The sequence below is a fragment of the Perca fluviatilis genome, chromosome 1 (assembly GCF_010015445.1).
Source record: "Perca fluviatilis chromosome 1, GENO_Pfluv_1.0, whole genome shotgun sequence".
NCBI lineage: Eukaryota > Metazoa > Chordata > Actinopteri > Perciformes > Percidae > Perca > Perca fluviatilis.
The window spans coordinates 29,975,735-29,988,856 of record NC_053112.1 but is presented as its reverse complement, the minus strand read 5'-3'; positions in this window follow the sequence as shown (position 1 = coordinate 29,988,856).

Here is a 13,122-nt window from a genome sequence, read left to right as displayed (position 1 = left end):
CTGTAACAGATGAATGTAGCGGAATAACTAAAGTAACTAGTAACTAAAGCTGGAACAGATGAATGTAGTGGAGTAACTAAAGTAACTAGTAACTAAAGCTGTAACAGATGAATATAGTGGAGTAACTAAAGTAACTAGTAACTAAAGCTGGAACAGATGAATGTAGTGGAGTAACTAAAGTAACTAGTAACTAAAGCTGGAACAGATGAATATAGTGGAGTAACTAAAGTAACTAGTAACTAAAGCTGTAACAGATGAATGTAGCGGAGTAACTAAAGTAACTAGTAACTAAAGCTGGAACAGATGAATGTAGTGGAGTAACTAAAGTAACTAGTAACTAAAGCTGGAACAGATGAATGTAGTGGAGTAACTAAAGTAACTAGTAACTAAAGCTGGAACAGATGAATATAGTGGAGTAACTAAAGTAACTAGTAACTAAAGCTGCCATAGATGAATGTAGTGGAGTAACTAAAGTAACTAGTAACTAAAGCTGTAACAGATGAATGTAGCGGAGTAACTAAAGTAACTAGTAACTAAAGCTGGAACAGATGAATGTAGCGGAGTAACTAAAGTAACTAGTAACTAAAGCTGTAACAGATGAATATAGCGGAGTAACTAAAGTAACTAGTAACTAAAGCTGTAACAGATGAATGTAGCGGAGTAACTAAAGTAACTAGTAACTAAAGCTGTAACAGATGAATATAGTGGAGTAACTAAAGTAACTAAAGCTGTAACAGATGAATGTAGTGGAGTAACTAAAGTAACTAGTAACTAAAGCTGTAACAGATGAATGTAGCAGAGTAACTAGTAACTAAAGCTGTAACAGATGAATGTAGTGGAGTAAAAAGTACAATATTTCTCTCTGAAATGTAACCAAGTAGAAGTAGAAAGTGACATGAAAAGAAAAGACTCAAGTAAAGTACAAGTACCTCAACATTTGGACTGAATTACAGTACAGGAGTAAATGTACTTAGTTACATTCTGTGTAGAGTGTGTACACACTAATGCATAATGTTACATTACATAAACTACCGGAGCCAGGTGAATTCAGATCCAGATAAAAACTTCTTCAGTAGTAACCTTAAAGCTAGATGATATGTCTATTAGATTAGAGAGTTACTTTCCATGGTTTTTAGGCCTAACGTTATAACAAAGACATAACACATTACTGTTACCGGTACCTTGATTCCGCCGTAGCCTTCTCTGAATGTACCGGGACAGGCTCGATGGTTACTGTCACGGTTACTTTCCACTGCTGAACAAATCGGTTGAATTTGGCTTGCTTCTTAAACAATCCTTCAAAGAGGTATGAAACCATCCTCTCAGTCAATCCATAGTCCACTGCTTCTCCGTCAACTTCATTATCTACAGTACAATAGAGAAAAGAAAAACAGCACTTGTTAACCACCACTGTGGTAACAGCATAATGTAATGTTACACAATTTAAAAAGCACATTAGCTATGCTGATACCTAGCTAAGTCACGCTTCTGTATCATGCTCCAGACTGTAACGTTAACGCTGGAAATGTCTCTCTCTCTCACACACACACACACACACACACACACACACACACACACACACACACACACACACACACACAATATAACGTAACGTCAGGCCTATCTTACTTTTTTTTCCAGGACAGCAGGGAAAGAAAGTTAAAACCATTAACGATAGTAATCGGGTTATTGAGAACAGCAGCTCACGCTAAATGTTAACATTACTCGAAAGGGAGGTTATAACCGTTGGTCGGTTCTGTCAGTTAAGGTGACTGGTGTTGTAATTTACGTTAGTCTAACGTTAACATTACATGGTTTTACAAAAATGTAAGACAGTTTTGACGACAAAATAAAGAATAAATCATAATTCCAAACCCTGACTGGCTACCGATAGTCAAATTCTGCCCAAATGGCTTTGCTTTAGCATTAACATATATTTCAGAACAAAAGACTGTTAGGCGGCAAACACGCTTTTATTCTTCTCCTCTGACGCCTTAACGTTTCATAGCTAACGTTAACGTCTGTCAGAACAAAAGACTTTTCCGCGGCAAAAACGTTTTTTTTTCTCCTCTGACGCAGTAGTTTTGTAGTGAACATTAACGTTAGCTAGCTAGCTAACGAACTCAATGGTGAACTGTACCGTTAGCTAGCTTAGTACCATGTAATAACGTGTAGAATGGCAATATGGGACATAATACTACTAGCTAATGTTTTAACTAACTAGTTAAAGTTAATAATGGCAATCATCAATGTCGAGTGTAGCTAGCTAGCTAGCTAATGTTGACAGAGTATGAACTTGGCTAGCGCTAACGGTAAAGTTAATTTCCAACTTCAGAATATTAACACCACAAACACTGATTAAAAATTCATAATTTACCTTTTGAATTTACTTGCTCCTCTTCAGTGACCTCAAAACGAAGTAACTCCGTGATTAAATCCTCCGTTGATAAATGTCCAAGCGCCATCCTCCCGACTTGACGCTGACGGAGACTGACAGTTGGATAACTGTTGATTCACTCATGTATCCTTCCGCGCTGCAATATTTTATGCTTCCGCCGAGTCGAGCTGTCGTTAGCCTGTAGCTAGATCCTTTCAATAGAACACAACTTAAAGCGTTAACAATTATTTATCTGTTTCATTCTAATATAAATAGGGTAAAGGGTTTGAAAATTAAATTCTTCAATTCGGTTTGTGAATATAAATTATTACATACTCCTCATTAACATGATTAAAAATGATTCAAAGGGACACTTCACCAAAAAAACATTCTGATTTATTTTGCCTACATCCCAAAACTTTACAGTTAATAATTTAGTTTGACAATTATTGAGTTATTGAGTTTGATAGTATAGGTTAACTTGTATTTCTATAATGAGAGATGACATTGCTGCTGTGATGACCATCCACAAATTCCTGCCGTTTTACATTTAAACATTAAGGTACAAATATGTAAGGGACAAATATGTACCTTACACCTAGAAAAGTCCACAATTTACAATGGAAGGTGCATAATTGTACCTTAGAGGTGCATAATTGTACCTTAAAGGTACATTTTTGTACTTTTAAGGGTACATTTGCCAAGTTTGTACCTTAGGGAACAAAAATGGACCTGTATTGTACCTCTTTTTCTGACAGTGAAGGTCTCAACACTGGCGCCAATCAGGAAAAAAACTGAACAGTGAGGAACCAGTTTAATGGCCCATAACATTACTAAAAACGTATGCGCCTCTTCACAAAAAGTGACATTGTGAAAAGAACTAAATTAAAAAGCATATTAAAACATTGCATACCCTCAAATATCTCACAACATGTTTGACTGCTTGATGTGAGCTAATTTTAAGACTCTCCTTTTGCAGTAGGGGGAAGTAGGTGAACCAGGAGTAGGATGCTTGACAGGTCACTGTCCCAGCCTAGGAGGAAATCAGAAGAAAGTAGAAGATTGTAAGAAAGACTTACATGTGAAAATAATTATATTATATCCACATTATGCTATATTCAAGATTTCGGAATCAGGCAAGTAAATCCATGTTTTAAAAAGATAATGAGCGAAGCTTACCGACTCATCTGAGGATTGATGCCCAGACAAGAGGTCTTCAACATACTCATTAGAATTCTTGCAGTAACCTTAAATACACATTGTTCACTTTAAAAATAAATTAATTAAACCATGCATTTCTTACCAAGCCAGGTGTATCGAGAAAATGTGGGAAAATATCCAGGACTGTTGAGGAGTTTTGCTGGTCTTGAACTAGTGTCTGACGGTATTGAAATGTTGCCCTCATTTTCTCTTTGACAACCGATTCATCAGTTGTATGCTTCAACATGGAGATTGCCTCGCGGCATTCCTCACCAAACAGTTCACAGGAGAAATTTCCTCTTGCTCTTTGGACCATCTTTATAGGTAGTGGTGGTTGAGCATCTCCGGGACTGAACTGGAGTGTTGCGCTGGACTGTCTTTATCCTCCAGGCCAAATAACCAGATCCACTGTAAGCATCATCATCATCAAGTGCTCCTGTAAAATTCAAGAAGAAAGAACAAAACTAAAAATAACTAATGGGTCACAGCAATACAATGCAAATTCAGAATAACCTCCTGTGAATGAACAGCTTATATAAATTGTATTATAAGCCATTCATTTACAAACTTACATATCCATTTTTTGAGTAAGGATCACTGAGGTAAGGAATAGATTGATGATGCCAAGAGCGTATTTTGTTCGCACATAGGTTGGTGGGATCCTCCTTTAAAAGTAGAAAAACATATTATTTTTCAAGTTTTAAAATTGTATACAAGTATAGAAATTGGCTTTTTTGTCAAATAATCAAAGCATCTTAAATGTCAAACTAAAATAAAAATTATTATTATTATTATTAAGAATAAAGCAAAAAAAGGACAAAGTCATCTCTAAAGTAAACCTTATTAATGCAAACAAATGATTTGTGTTATCATGATAACTATTAGTCTTTTTGTTTACAATTCCCTTTGCTTCTTTCGCACTGATCATACATTCGCCCGTTTTTTTTCAGGGATGTGTTCCTATTGGCTTATTAATTTGTATAACTTAATTGCTTTAATAGTTGAATGACTTTTTTGCTCTGGTACCAAGTTTTCTTTAATTATTCTGACACAAATTTGTTTCCATAAGCCCCTTTTTAATGAGCAATAGTTAACAATAATTAAATAGCTTTTAATAATGGAACAGGGTTCTGTAACAAGTGCACATCTTATTCTATAAAAAAAGATATTTGTTGATTTATGCTTACCCATGTCAGCCACTAGTAGGTTTATCATATGTCGCCATGTACCATCCGTCAATGTCTTCGTTTTGTCATATTCATGCAACACTTTTTCTCCCCCTGGCTTGGACTGAAGAATATCTCTCACCATCTAAAAATAAAAAGAATCCGAAAATAAGTTATCATGTTAACCTTTACTGCAACAAGACCACAGCTTGTCTGCACAATATCTTTATGTTTCAGTTGTATTAACTAATTTCATACATTTAGAAAATGTAATTAGCTATATACCACTTCTGCTGATTCCCGATCGGCGTGGGTCCTTTTCACCCCACTATCTTTCTTAAGAATTATTGTTGCATCAGATTAATCAGAAGGCACAGAGGATAAGGTGTCCGACACATTCGACTCAAAATAAATTTCTGCTAGATCTTGTTGAAGCACAACTGCATGACAGTTAAAAGAAATACACCAAAAAATTGGTTATACCTTCACGTCTCTACAATACTCGTCAATAAAACAGTACACAGTACATTACAGTTCATGATCATCATTTTTCCCTAACAAAGCTAAGTCTTACCTGTAGACTTTTCTGTCGACACATTGATGGTAAGGTCGCCTGCTTGTAAAGGTTCCTCAAACACATCTGCACCCACCTCTGTCACTGATTCATCTGTCAAGTGCAACTCTGGCTGTACAGGAAGACCTAACTTTCCTATTACTGAGAGAATATCAGATTTAGAAAAATGGTCCTTTGTAAACTTCTATTGACACTTTTATATTATAATCTCTGAGCAGTGTGCAGAATATACTAAGTGCCGGACTGCTTAATGACCACAATACATTTGTTTGTTTGTTTTTAAGGGAAAAAACTGTCAGCATCGTCATTTCTTTTCACATTTTATGCTTAAAATGATTTCAGGGAATCTGGGAATTATAGCAGTATTACACTTGCTCACCTTTGCAGAGACCAGGGCCTGCTGCAGCCATGCCTCGGTGCTTTAATGAACCCATTTGGCAGCGCACGTTGAAAGTGGCAAAGGACCGTGTTCTGGTCACTGCTGCTGGTCGTCTGTGGTGCTCTCTGAGCTGTTGTACTGTTTTTATTCTATTTTCCTGTATAAGGTAACAATAATATCAATCCTGCCACTATTCTTTCTGTCTCTTTTGTGTCCATTTACAATGATTACTAATACAAATTACATTATACACATTCACAGATTCTCTGAAAGCCCACACTTCCCTTTTCTCTCTCTTTGTCTGATCTCCTGTTACTTCCTTTCTTGTAGTCTCGGGAGCCTCTGGCGCTGTGCGAGCAACCCTGAAAGCAGAAGTATCCCCAAAGCTCTCGGCCGAGGTCTTAATCGAACTCTGTGAGCTGTCATTGGCCGGGCCCACCAACAGGACCGAAGCCGGCAGGCCAAAAATCATTGCTGTCGACATCTGCAGTAGAGGAGTATCCTTACCAATTCTCTGAAGTTAGGAAATTTACCTACCATTCCCGTAAAAGTCCCTATAATGGTGGCATTTTAACATCCAAATACATTGCACAATCTTTCTCTGCTGAGGCAAAGCCGTGCACACAGACTTTATCTTGTTTGAACAACCTTGGATTGTGTCCAACAACAACAACAAATGTAAGATAAGGTTGTTTTGAGCAGAATTTACTTCAGCAAACCTGCTCCAACTTAAACCTTTCTGTTACTTAAGCTCTATAAATCTTGCATTTTACACTTTAACTTACTTTAACTTTAACTGAGATGCAAGTGAGAAAAAAGATTCTGGTGATCCATGATCTAAACTCTTTTCTTTCCTGTGTTTATAACTTCAGAACAGATGAAAAAAAATGTTGGTTTGGTGGACTTTGGTACACTGGACGGCTAAGTGAAAAGCTGTCTGTCAGGATGGAGGACGGAGAAGGAGATGCAACATTCATAGTGTTGCACTTTTGTACACATTACAAGTGACAGAAAAAAGTGGTTTAAGGAATGAAAAAAGAGAGCTAGAGAGAAAATACAGAAAAGAGTGTGAGTACGCTTGTAAATATATAGTAAACTGTGGGAGCTAGTAGAAGAATTATTGGACAATACATTTACTTCTTTACAAACACATTTAAAAGAACCATAACAAAAGTGTTTTTGTCTTGTTAAAGCTAGTAGGTTGGACGATAAAACAATAAAAACTGATTTTGAAATACAATTATTGATGTCATCAAGTATGAAATAGATGTAGTCAGTGGATTAAGATAAGACTACACACTACAACTCAGTGTCCACCTGTTATACAGTTTCTTTTAACGTCAGGAGTATAGGAATATAGTGGCCCAGAAAACCCAGCTTGTACAAAATGCAAAGGACCCGAAGGAGTAATTCTCACCCTACAGATCAGTGGAATGGTAATTGTGTAAAGGGGGTTAAATAGCCATTTATCAGTAAGGATTAGTTGTTAGAGCAAGGATTTTGAAATGGCAGTTCCTTTTATCCAATGGAGCCTCCTGCTAGTTGGAGGCTCCTCAGGCTAACCCACATGAACAAAAGGGATTTGACCACTTTCACAGGATTTAGTAACCCTTTGTCACCTTTATTGTGATTTTAGGCAAAGCTATGTTGTGGGTGTCTGCAGTCACAAAAAGTGAATTATATTAAGACCTCTGTGGGGTTAATCAGGACAATCTAGATTAAGATGCCTAAGTACCTGGTGGTTTTTCTCTGCTGTAAAACAACTGGCATGTGCTTCTTGTAATTCCAAGGTTTAATGTACCACAATGGAATTTGTCAGCTTGTGGATTATACACTGCATTATGTAACATACTGACTCTATTTTAACAATCTAAGCGCACGGCGTGAAGCACATGACGCAAGTGCATTTTGGGCGTGTCCAAATCCACTTTTGCTCGTTTAATGGCGGAAAAAAGGGTCTGTGCGCCAGGCGCGTGGTTCAAAAGGGTTGTACTTAGTGTCTTCATTAATTCATAGGTGTGTTTTGGGTGTAACATGCAATAAACCAATCAGAGTGTCATCTCCCATTCCCTTTAAAAGCCAGGCGCATTTGTACCTTGGCGCATTGCTATTATGATTGCGGATTTGCACCGTAACATTTTTATTTGTAATCTTTTGCATGTTTGACTGCTGCTGTGCGTCCCTATGTGTGTGTGTGTAACAAACATAGTGTGCACGCGCTGTGCACAAGCCTATTCGCATTTTACTAATGCGCTGTTAAAATAACAATGAAATGCTACTTGACTTTAAATGACTTTAGACCAGGTTTTTGTTGGTCAAAGGCACGATCGCTTCCCGCTGCCTCAAGATAGCAATACACCAAAAATTCACCTGAACATACCTCCCTGTAAGACCAGCTGCGGCCTTATATGTTCTATGTTTATACATTTTCATGTGAAATTACTCACCAACACTATCACAACTCAGTGTTTCACAATCCATATGTATCATAATTACAAAGAAAACTATTCCACTTTCACAATCAACACCAAGTAGCTTTCACCAATGTATGTAAAAAAAAAAAATGTTTAGTATATTTTCAGTTTTTTTTATTATTTTACAACAATAAATATTTCCGGTCACAAGACACAAACAGGAGAGACAGGATTTTATAGTTTGCTCCGCCAAGGAGGTCATGTTTTTGGCTCAGTTTGTCTGTTTGTTTGTCTGTCAGCAGGATTAAAGAAAAACTTCTTGCCCCAATTTTCATAAAACTTGGTGGAACAGTGTAGCATGTAAAATGGATTGGATTGGATAGCATGGGCCAAGGAAAAACCTAAAACTTTTGTTAATATTGCTGTATAGTGCATTCGTGTGATTGTGTAGAGGTGTGTGGGGTTATTTTGCAGCAGCTTGGTGTCATTTGAATGTAATTTAATGAAAGTTAACACAGTGGGTGTCCATGAGTAATGGTACTGCGCTTTAGTGCCTCACTTTTCAAATCAAAGGCTGCAGATTTATTTAAATATCTGTCCTGATGCCTTCAGACGGCTGCAGGGTTGGTCAAAGGCACGATCACTTCCCGCTGCCTCAAGATAGCAATACGCCAAAAATTCACCTGAACATACCTCCCTGTAAGACCGGCTGCGGCCTTATATGTTCTTGTGGCAGCTGATATGATTTAGTGAACATAGTCATTTGAGCGAGAATGAAGCACCAATTGTCTTAAGATATGTAGCAATAATGTCAATACGCTCTCAGAAATAGGTCAACCTCCTTTTTCTCAAGAGTTTTTATTCCATTACATACCACTCTGGGGTTGTTCACTGTCCTTGTGCTGATACTCACTCTGTTTTACCAGCAAATCCCCCACTAAGACCCACTCTTTTCTTTTCTCATATCTCTTATTCATCCTGCTCCTTGCCTCCCGTCAGTTAAGAGGAAAAACGCTTTTTTTTCCACACAGCTATCTTGAAGATTGTCTTACATAGTTTTTGTATTGGACGTTGGCCAGATAAGCAGTATAATAAGTTCTCTAATTAGGGTATAATTTAACTGACTTGATATTGTTTAATACTGTCTATTCTACACACACACACACACACACACACACACACACACACACACACACACACACACACTGTTTAATTTTGCCAGGAATTTCTAAAGAAGTGTTTGTCCTATTTCAACATTTTCATATGAAATTTCTCACCAACACTATCACAACTCAGGGTTTCACAATCCATATGTATCATAATTACAAAGAAAACTATTCCACTTTCACAATCAACACCAAGTAGCTTTCACCAATGTATGTAAAAAAAAAAATGTTTAGTATATTTTCAGTTTTTTTTATTATTTTACAACAATAAATATTTTCGGTCACAAGACACAAACAGGAGAGACAGGATTTTATAGTTTGCTCCGCCAAGGAGGTCATGTTTTTGGCTCAGTTTGTCTGTTTGTTTGTCTGTCAGCAGGATTAAAGAAAAACTTCTTGCCCCAATTTTTATAAAACTTGGTGGAACGGTGTAGCATGTAAAATGGATTGGATTGGATAGCATGGGCCAAGGAAAAACCTAAAACTTTTGTTAATATTGCTGTATATGGCAATATCTTCTCAAATCAAAGGCTGCAGATTTATTTAAATATCTGTCCTGATGCCTTCAGACGGCTGCAGGGTTAGTAGTGAAGCTAGCAAGATTTGAAAATATCATCTCCTCAGGGCTCCGACCCCCACACAGATGTGCACGAGCACCAATGCATCGCTGCTTCAGAGCAGAGCGGAGAGAAAGTACCGCAATTTAACTTCATGTCTCATTCACCGCAAAACAAACACCTTATATTATAATACCTAATGTTTAAAACAGACATGACTCCTGTTAGCAATGCGCCGACGACTCGCATTAGGCTCGTACCAGGGCGGGGTAGAGTACGCGCTGCTGGGCAAGGAGGCATTTCATTGGTTCTTTCCAAGCGGACGGCGAGGCAGTGATTGGTAGGCATTTTTACAGGATTACAGCAGCTACAGAAGATGGATCTTTTACACTCCTTTTTCATAGCCCATAAGTTATTTATTGCTGTCTGGGTGTAAAGACTATTTCAAAAGTGTATATTGGAAATAGTTACCAACCCTGCCCTTATTGAACTGCAGGAGAAGCTTTTCATACAGTCTAAAGCAGCCAATTTAAACCCATCTATTGGCTGGAGAGTGTTTAAGTAAAATAGTAATTCAAATAATTGATATATAATAAGTGTTTAATGAAAATAGTAGTTAAAATAGTCAAATAGTAGTTACATTTTTAGATTTATTGCCTTATTTCTTTGCTCTGCGCTCAGAATCAAAATACCACACAGATGGGCAAAATCAATGTCTAGTTCAGGAAAAAAACAAGCTGGGTGAGCGCTGCTTGCACTGGTTGTTGCACCACTGTTAAAATAGGGTCCCTTGTCTTGTTAACATAAAAGATTTTGCGAAAACACTAATCCCCCATATTCAAACCTCTGTTTTGTAAAATCCACAGCAGTCTGGGGAAAACCCTGGAAATCCTGAGATAGCCATACATCTTTGTGCATTTGAAAAGACTTGCCTCAGGAAACAGTTACTCTGGTTGAGTTTTGCTTTTGTTTAAACACAGTATAGGTCTAATGTACAGTATGGTAAAAACCTGTTGTGTCTTTGCCTCTTTTCTAAAAGACACTAGAACCTTAGCCGAGGCTGAAACTGTATTTTACATAAATCATTGTCTTTGACATTTCAGTGCGCAGAAATAACTTTGCTCGCTTCAGCGTAACAGAACTGAGAACTATATTGATCATTACGAATTCTCCTTTTGTGCTCTCTTTGGAATAAATTAGCCAAACTTAAATTTTAAAACTCAGCAGGGATACTGCTTCAGGCAATATCCCAATTTAGAAAAGATGTTCTTCCATATGTTGGAAAGAAAGGGAGGAAAATAAGTAGTTCTCCTTAATTGAAGAGACAGTCCTGCATTTTTAGGGAGAAGCAGTAATATATCAGTTTCTAACCTGGTTCCAAAAACTCCAAAAAAATAACAGTTACAGAGTGTTGGAAGAATTTATCTGAGGGGAGACTGGAGTGTAAATAAAGCTGTTTGTGAACTGTATGTAATCAGCATGGTGCCATAGCTCTATTTGCACAGTAATCATCATGTGCTTTAAGTTGAAGCATAAGTAAGAAATCAGCGTTGTTACACATGAAGTTTGATGATTGATCATCATCTTCATCATCACACAGTGTGATGACTATTCACCCCCACCCCTCACTCCCACCACATTTAGACCAACCCCACACTTGAAATTCCACATCTGAGTTTCATGATAAACCTCAGTAATTCATCAGACCTTTCAGTGGTGCAGGTCACAGAATTAAAGGTCGATAAAAGGACTCAATTGTGCTTAAATGCCATCCACATCTCTGCGCCCCGCACCAGTGGAATTATCGTTAGCTCTGGGGCAAAACAATGAGTCCACTCACTAAATGAGTTTGCACTCAGGCTTTACTGTACCCCTTTACCATTTAAATCCTATTATTTTATATTCTATATTTTCCCCCCTAACATGTAATAAATCTATTCCAGATTAAACTCCTGATAGTACATTGCATTACACAACAAGTCTATTTATCAATTTTTCGATTTTGGTTTCTGTAATAACTGTTATGTATGACGAATACAGAGGTTTCAAAATCAGATTTCCTAACATTTCTGTAGTGAAATCGCTTAATGTCACACACATGGGTTTACGCCACACAGGTCAAATGAGAGTTCACAACAAAAATAACATACAGTATAGCCTCTTTCCGACCAAGTAGTTACAGGGACTTATGTTACCCTGTAATATTTGATACCTTAATGAGTACTTTCTTTTTTAGCATACAGTATTATGTTTCAGTCTAATATGTAATTGTTGTTGAGACTGTGTCACAGAGGTGTTGAATTACCTTTGAGTCTTTAGTTAGTGGTGTAATTGGATTACAGTACATTGTATTGGAAGATGTATCTACAGCAAATAGAGAGGGACAAAATATTTGGTATACATACACAAAATATCAGGCAGCTGCACTAACACTCTCTGAGGTATTTTATCAACAGTGACTTTTATCAACAAAAGACTGTGACAGAGAAAAGTTCTTTTTCTTTTATGCAACAACTTTTGTTGTCAGCTTAATTTTCACTTTACTTCCTCAAAGTCACAAGTCATGTTTCCATCAACATATTTTTATGCGCGTTTTGAAGTATCGCACTAGAAAATGTTGATGGAAACGGCAAAATTCGAAAAAAAACTTCCTGAAATTTGCAAAAATGTTTTTCAACAATGGTTCAACAGCTTGAATCGTATGGCCCTGCACACCGCATATACACAGCAGTGAACGGTTATCTCGCTGACAACTGGTTTGCAAGCTACAACCATGCGTAACGTCAATTTGTGACAAAACTACACTTTGCGTAGTGTAGTTTATTTGCTAGTTTATATGGCTTGTTGATGGAATCACTTATAATTTGCACTTTCTTTTTTGCTAAATTTTAAAAGTTAAAATTAGCTTGACAATTAGATGGAAACATGACTACACAGTTTTTGTCTTGTGTCTCCTCTGACACTGACATACCTGACACATTATATAATGCATTACACATACTACATCAAGCTGTTTCCTAATTGTTGAATGGGCTGTAATTATGTAAATATGATATTTCTAATGTGTGGCAACTGCAGGAGGAGTTCTGAGTATTAACTCAAGGAAACCGCATAAAGATGTTGGAGTCGTGTGAGGTGATGGGTATACTTTCCATTCCTGTCAGGAGGAAAATAATTTTCTTTCACTTTTCTTTCATTTCTTCCCAGTTTGCAGCACACCTGGTCAAGGTAAATTTCCCATGGGTTTGTATCCTGGATGGAGGGATCAACAGGCTGAAGCCCACTGGAC